The following is an 8,028-nucleotide window of genomic DNA, read 5'->3' on the forward strand; positions in this document are numbered from 1 at the left end:
AAGAATACAAAAGGGGCTAAATGTCTTGGTTTGATTTAATAAACCTACACAGGTCTAATAAGATATAGTATATATTCTGAAACTAGACAGGTTTTACTGGGGAAAAAAACACATAGTGGAAAGAGAGGCACATGGCTGCTTGGTATTTAGAATCTTTGACTATGTTAACTGAGTAAGAAGTTCTTGCTGTCCATGTGCTATGAGCACATGGTGGTACTGACAGGGATTTTTTACTCTTTGTTCCCTCCAAATTTCTAAATAAGATTGATAAGACAAAAATAGAACAGGGAAGTAAAAATATATATACATCTGATCAATTGATCCAATGTGATGCTCAGCTGGGGCTCCTATGAGCACTCTAGATCAGATGAAAAGATCCAGCTGCTCCTTTCCTAGCAATGAGATTGGATCAGATCTATCCTGCTGAATATGTAGTTACTTAAGAGTTTACAGCCCTAGTGATGGGGATTCTTTCTTCCTCCCACTCTACCTTCTTACAATGCAAGTGTTAGAAAGGCCTAATACATATGAATTAAACAAAGGAGAGTTTAGAGATCAAGGTATCTGGGTATAAAGTTCACGTATGCATGAACATGCTGGAGGCTTGGATAAATTTGAGCTTAAATACGATGACCTTGGGTGAAGCTGAGATCAGGCTTATAAGCAAAGGGAGCTCCTCTATCTCCCACACACTATCCAGTCTCCTGGAAAGTTTATCTTAGCTGCAGATTCTCCCATTTGGCTTTTAGAGAAATAAAAACTACAAATTTTTGGTCAATCTTGTCTCTATTCATATACTTCAAACCCTGTTCATATAATCCTAAAACACCAGATCTGATGTAAAAATCAATCATAAATCCACACTATGGAATCCAAAGCTATGGTTAAGCTTCCAGGTTCATCAAAATGTGTCTTTCCTTGGAAACAGAAAGCAAAATAGGAGCTGTTATATGATCCATAGAAAACTCTTGACACTAGTTGTATTTTAGAATTTAGGATTTGCTTTATAATTTGATGAAGATGATAGATTATATATGCATATATTATGAAACACACTCTGTGGAATCTGTGGAAGTTTCCCATAATCAAACACATGTGCTCAAATACAACTATTGAAACTAATAATCACACATCAGTTGAGGTCACATTTGCTATGACTTTTCTTTCTTAATTTGGTCTTAGAACTTTTTGATTTTTGGATTTTGATTAAATTAAATTTAATGACTGTGGATCTGACTTGCAGATTTATTTTAGGAACCAGAAATAAGGAGTCAGATCTATTAACCTTAACTAAAGTGCCCACAGAATTCCCAATTGAGCATGTAATGGATCACATGAATGGATATTTTAAATGATTAGGCTCTTTTTTTCCTTATCAATAGCAGCCAATTTTGTGATATTTGGAAGGTGCCAAGTATAAAAGACCATCTCAATGCAAAAATGTGCCCCCAGCTAGCTTAAGAAACTTACTCACAAAGTTTAGTGAGTCAAAGATATTAAATATAGAAATCTGAGCTAATGATTAAGTCCCAAAGTTAAATACTGTTGAACAATCCAAGCAGATGCTTGAATTTGGTAGTTTTTGAACATTCAAAAAGAAGTTTTCATTTTCATCTGGATATCTAATACAATAAAAATGGGCAAATGTGTGTCTAGAAAAATAACTATGAAGCTGGGCACCTGAGTGGCACAGTGAGTTAAGCATCCAACTCTTGATTTCTGCCAAGGTTATTATCTCACAGTTCATGAGTTCGAGCCCTACATTGGGTTCTGTGCTGTCAGCCCAATGATCTGCGTGGGATTTTCTCTCTCTTCTTAGCTCTCTGCCCCTCCCCACTCATGCATATGCCTCTGCCTCTTTCAAATTTAATAAATATTTTCAAAAAGTAAAACAAGAAAAAAAAATATAATCATGAGGCATGCTTATTAGAAATATACATGCACTATATCTGCACATATGTACTTAAAGTGGTGTGCTTACTTAAAGCTAATGAGGTAAAATTAGAGGAAGATAAATTTCAAGATTCTGTTAAAAATGATCTGAATAGAAATCAAGAGAAAATAAAATCATGTTCCCTAAAATGATCCAATATTCATTTACATACTCATCTACTTTCTCATTCAGTCAAGCAATATTTGAATATTATGACTTTTACCTCTTCTCCCTCAAGAGTTTTTTTTATATTAGATATTGAAAAAAAAAGAAAGCAAATTCCTTTGCCATATCCAAGCCCCAGGTTGCCACCTAATAGATATTACCTGATTGCTACAAACTATAGACTTAAATCTTTACAAAAAAAGGCATCTACTTCTGTGGGAAGAATAACAGTTCCTTGGTCAAGTGTTGGTTCAGTTATTAGCAGTTGATGCGCCAACCGCACAAACCATGTCTTCTGTGTCAACTGAAGTAGGGATTCCAATGTCTCTCACAAGACAAAGTTTCACAGTAGAGATGCCCACTTCACAGTCCCCAACTTTAAGAGCATCAATTCCTGCAACATCCACAGTTCAAAATGTTCTGATTAATGCATCATTAATTGGGTCCAAAAACATTCTTTTTACCACTAACATGGTGTCATCACAAAATACTGCCAATGAATCATCAAATGCATTGAAAAGAAAATGAAAAGATGAAGATGATGACTATGATAATTTATAATCCAGCCTTAATACTTTAACATGTATACTTGATCTTGAATCCATTGTACTGAGATTAAACATGCATGCTGGGTGTTTTCAAATTGTGTTGTAGAAAACTCAAATGGTAATGAATAAATATAGTTATTCTTTCTGACTGAGATGTATGATTTTCTTTAATAGGATTAGTAATGGTTTTTCATCAGCCTTTAAGTATAAAAAATAAAGTTGTCATTCATTGAAAAAAAGTCAACATAATATTAAGACTGCACTTGAGTTGCTCATAATCTTCATCAAGCCTTGGACTATCCTTGCTTTTTCTCTGGTGGCAAGGGTACTTTCAATTAGTGAAATCAGAGGTGTCTATAAATTTGAAAAGTATGTTCTCTGTAGCTGATAAGAACTTTGGATTTTGAGTCCATTACGATCCTGAGTGTAAAATTCAAGTAGTTTGTGGCTTCCCCTCTTTTTCTCAGCAACGTCCTTCCATTTATCCAGTATATAACAGAGGGTGTTACTATTATTGTACTATTATTGTACACAATAACACATTGAACAATGAAACAAATTTAAATATAAAACTTTAGAGAACTCTGGAAAAAAATTAGTAAGTCTTTAATTTTACCCATATTCTTTCTCTATCATTTGGCTACTGCAAGGATTCTGGAGAGGAGTCTGGACCTTCATGGGGACCCAGATCTGAATGTAGAAATTAATTACCTCCTTCCAGTTAATAGATTCCTTTAACCTCCGTTGGAAAGGGAAAACAAAACAAAACAAAACAAAAAAACAGACATTAAACAGAAGGTTTCCAAGTTAAGCAGGATGGTTCCTTTGAAGTTCCTAAATGCTTTCCATTAACACGTTTTAAGCTTTTCGCTTCTTGATTGTCTAAGTTGTTTCAAATGACACAGTTTATCATTCTCTTCTCTTGGAAACCCTTGCTGGATAACTTAAAGAGATCATGATTTAACATTCTTTACAACTTAACTTCAAGTTGAGTTTCCTTCCTCAGAGAGTAAAAGAAAGCACCAACAATGCAATATCAATAGGAATACCAATAATATATTGATTGAATTGTCTGGCAAACTGAATCAGATTTTTTTATAACTCTTTTTTTCCAACAATTTCTTATTGAAGACAAGAAATACGTCCAAACATATGCCTAAAATGTATTCAAATATAATCTTAACTAAATTAGTGGCAAATGCAAAATGTACTGGTAAGTTTCCTCTGAGTGGCTATCAGTTCTTGCTATAGAACTCCACTGTTACTCCAGAGAGAGAAAAAAAAGTGTGCTCACAAGGACCTAGTATTGATCTAAATATCCTTCTTTTTATTTCTGTTTAGTTTCCTTCTGTTCCACTGGCACATCCCGTATGGGGTTGATTGACCCTACCTTTTGAAATACAAAACTCTTAAAAATGATAAGAACTTGACTCTTTTGTTCCTGATCTTGTTAACATGTGTCTTGTACAATACAGATAAAGGTTTGCAAATTGTGTTGATCATTCAGAGGACCAAATATTGGTTTCATTGATTTGTCTTCTTTTTCATTGATTTCCACTTTAGTCTTTTATGTTTAATTCTTCTGTATGCTCTAGGCTGAATTTTCTCTTTTGTTTTTTTATTTCTAAATAGAGAATTTTAAGTTATTGATTTAATATAATTCCTTTATTAATGTAAGTATTAAAAAGCTACAAATTTCTCTCTGTGTCTGGCCTTATCTGCTTTATCTGTTTGGTATTTTAAAGTCTTACTAGATTCTAAAGATTTCAAACATGGGTTCCATTAATTAACCTATTTGATACAAATATAAGTTCAACAATCTCTGTTTACTGTTAAAAATAAAAAAAAATTAAGACAAGTTAAAAAATTAATAATCACAGCACGAAGGAGAAGCATTTCACCCTATCCATGCATGCATTTTCTAGTGACCACTAAAAAGTCATCTTCCATCTCGAGCCACAGGGGAATATATAGTTGTCACTCTGACTACATCCGAACAGCCTAAAGAGGGTTTCATAAACACTAAAACTTTTCCTTTCTCCTCTCTTCCTCTTTTATATTTTGTTCAGCCTCTTGAACTTTACAACTCTCAAGAACCAATCTTTTTTTGGCAGAAAGCTGCATGAGTGATAATCCAACTGAGCAGTGTCATCCTCCTGAAGGATGACACTGAAAATTGCATGATTCGTAAGGGAAGAAATTGTCACATTCTGAATGGTGTTTCATTACGAGTCTGAACCAGAGTGTATCTTCACGCATACCACTCTACTCACACCAGTCTCAAATTATCCTGCCTCATGGAGTTCAAGTCATGAATGTTCATGTAGTGATAGCTCAAAAGGGCAATTTATATTGTAGTTAATGTACTCAAAAAGTCTTAAAGGTGAAAAATGCTATGAATTGTTGGAGGTAATTTGATGAGTTTCTACATTAATGCAATTTATTAAAGAGTTGCAGCCAGTATATAGTATTTTCTTGATTTTAAATACGGACAGATTATTTCAGTCTAATTCATAAAATATGAACTTTATAAAACAAGTACATAAGGTTTTATTATTTTCAGTATGAAAAATTTCTTTAGATTTTTTGAAAGCAGTTTTTTAGTGGCAAGGGTGCTTCCATACGATTAATCATTTGGCAAAGAGCCTAAGGTCAAGAAAAATTTTAATACTGGAATATTAACTTCATGAAACTATTACAAATATTTAAAAATAAATCAGATATACACACATACACACATTTTAAGTGTTTGTTTATTGTGAAAGAAGAGGTACATCTTTTTCTAGAAAAATCAGTAGAATGGGACAAATTTATTTTAGCCAATTATAAATGCTCTAATAGTCTGATTTGAAAGTCCTTATTCACAAATATAGAACCTGTTGTTAAGGTCTATTCTCATGTTTATAAAATCAGAGTTTTATTTTTTAAATAGAAAATTCAATATTCTTAATTTACATATATGGTATGAATGGATATAAATTTATATTTTATTTGAAAGTGATTTGAATGTTGAAAACACTGCTGAATTATTTTATATTGTCCATATATATTATACTTGAATTTTAACTTAAATTGTATTCATATAATTCCATTTTTACATTAATATTTTCATAATTTCAAAGGCTTAGAAGAATAATTACATTCAGTCATATCTCCCAGAGGGTAGGTTATTTTTTATTATTAAGCAGATACCTACTATATCATTTTAATTCTGTTGTTGATTTTTCCCCCATTTTTTGAGTTATTTTCTTACTGATTGCTGTGGGTATTATAATATGCTCTTATCCCTCACAATTCTAGTCCAAATTAATACTAACTTAATTCTGGTAAACACAGAGGCAATGTAGGCATCCTGAAAATATACTTTCTCCTTTCCACCTTAAAAAGTATGATCTTGGGGATTTGGGAGCCTTATCTGTTCTTTTCTTTTTCTTGTTTTACCTTTTGCCACCTTAGCTACCATAGCAAAAACAAACCCAGAGATCCACTGAGCCAGCTCTCCTGGGATTAGACTGATCATTTTTCAGGTCCATTGGTAACTTTCACCTCTCATAAGAAATTACAGCTCAGCTTCTATTTCATATATGGGTGATTCCATAGATATCTAGGCAACAGATCTTCAGAATCCCCACCTCTCCCGCTTTCTTTTCTCCAAATAACACGTTAGTCATGTTTCTGTGAATGGAGATAATTCTAAAAAACTTCATCACTGTTACTATTTGGGTTAGGGAGTCCCAGGTCCACTCTCATATTTGTTGATTTGTTAGAACTCAGGGGACTTGGAGGCTATTATACTCATGGTTGTGAGTTATTTCAGAGAAAAGAAACACAACAGGATGAGCAAGGGGGAAAAGACACATCTAGCAGAGTCTGGTGGAATCCCACCATGGGCTTTCTATGTGCTCCTCAAAGAGCCCCCCTTAGCACACTCATTCCTCACCAGTGAAATTTACACTACTCTGCACAGGAAAGCCACTTTAAAACTCAGAGTTTGAGCTTCTATTGGGGGCAGGTCATGCAGGCACTCTGCCTAGCCACAGCTACCAAAATTTAAGATTCCCAGAATGAAAGTGGATGTTCACCATAAATCACATTGTCGGTACAAACAGCCTAGGTAGGATGGTAGAGAGACCTAATCAGTCTACAGAATGTTCCAAAGCCAAGTTTCCTAAAGCCACCCAAGGGCCAGCTCTGGAAACAGGCCCTTCTAAGGATCAGACCTGTTATGAGCATTTTCCTGTACTGTAATTCCTCAATTCCTATCCATTATTTAGTGCTAAGTCTTTAATAACATGTTACCCCATGAAATTCTCCCAATAATTATTTGAGGTACATATTTCCATTCCTTCCACTTTTCTGATGAAAAAAAAAATACTGAGAACTGAAGAAACAAAATCAGTATATGTGCTACTGAAGTGAGTACTGGAAAGACCAAATTAATTTCAAAAGTTCATATAACTAGGAAGAGGTAGCAAGGTTTGACTTCAAGCCTAGATTTTAATTATTACAATATACCCACATGGTATATCTTCAGGAAATATTTTGTAAATGAGTCGATGCCAAGTGAATTGGGGCTGACATTACCATAGTATTGAATATTACTGTGCAAGTGCAGAGTACTGTATCTTACTGTAACTCCTGAATTAAGTATAACCAAAGTTATTATTCTCATTAGGCATAAGAGCAAAATCAAGAGCTGAAGTGTATAGAAATATACACTTTATATATATATGTATATTCATATCTATATATTTACAATATTATATTATTTATATAATATTTTTATTATATTTACATATAAGTATATAGGTCTCAATTATCACTTAGAATTTAAATAAACTTCCTGACTGCGTGCTTTCTTTCTATACCTAGAAATACGTGTCTGCCATGACAACGGTGGCTTTTAAATATTCTAATTAATATGCCCAAGCACTGCCAGAGACAGGAAAACTGCTTGCAATTTTGGTGGGAGATAAAGCTCAAAGGATTAAATGTAAATTGTAATAGCTTTTAGAATGCAGGTCAGTTGGGTAGGAAAGCTTCTCTAGATTCTGTTCTTCAGGGGTGAATATTAATCCATCACATAGAAATCTGCTCACATATCACATCAAGGCAGAACCACGAATGTCTGGCAAGCTTGAACTTCATGGTACTCACAGAAACAAAATCATTCAGACAATACTCCTCTTTTTTTCCTATTGTAATACTAAGTTATGCACAGCAAATATAAAGAAAAAGAAAAATATTAAATATTAATCCAACAATGAATATAATTTGTCTAGAGCAAAATATGGTATACAAAATAATTTTTTAATAATACTTGCAATAATCACAAATCTTTCTAAAAGATAAGGACAAGAAATTCAAACATTATCATGGAGG

The 8,028-nt window shown here is 33.5% G+C and overlaps 1 pseudogene; it reads left to right on the forward strand.

The window, feature by feature from the left end:
• The first annotated feature begins 2,145 nt into the window (after positions 1-2,145).
• LOC122490528 lies at positions 2,146-2,626 on the forward strand (annotated as a pseudogene).
• Positions 2,627-8,028: the final 5,402 nt, after the last annotated feature.

The sequence above is a fragment of the Prionailurus bengalensis genome, chromosome B2 (assembly GCF_016509475.1).
Source record: "Prionailurus bengalensis isolate Pbe53 chromosome B2, Fcat_Pben_1.1_paternal_pri, whole genome shotgun sequence".
Classification (NCBI taxonomy): Eukaryota; Metazoa; Chordata; class Mammalia; order Carnivora; family Felidae; genus Prionailurus; species Prionailurus bengalensis.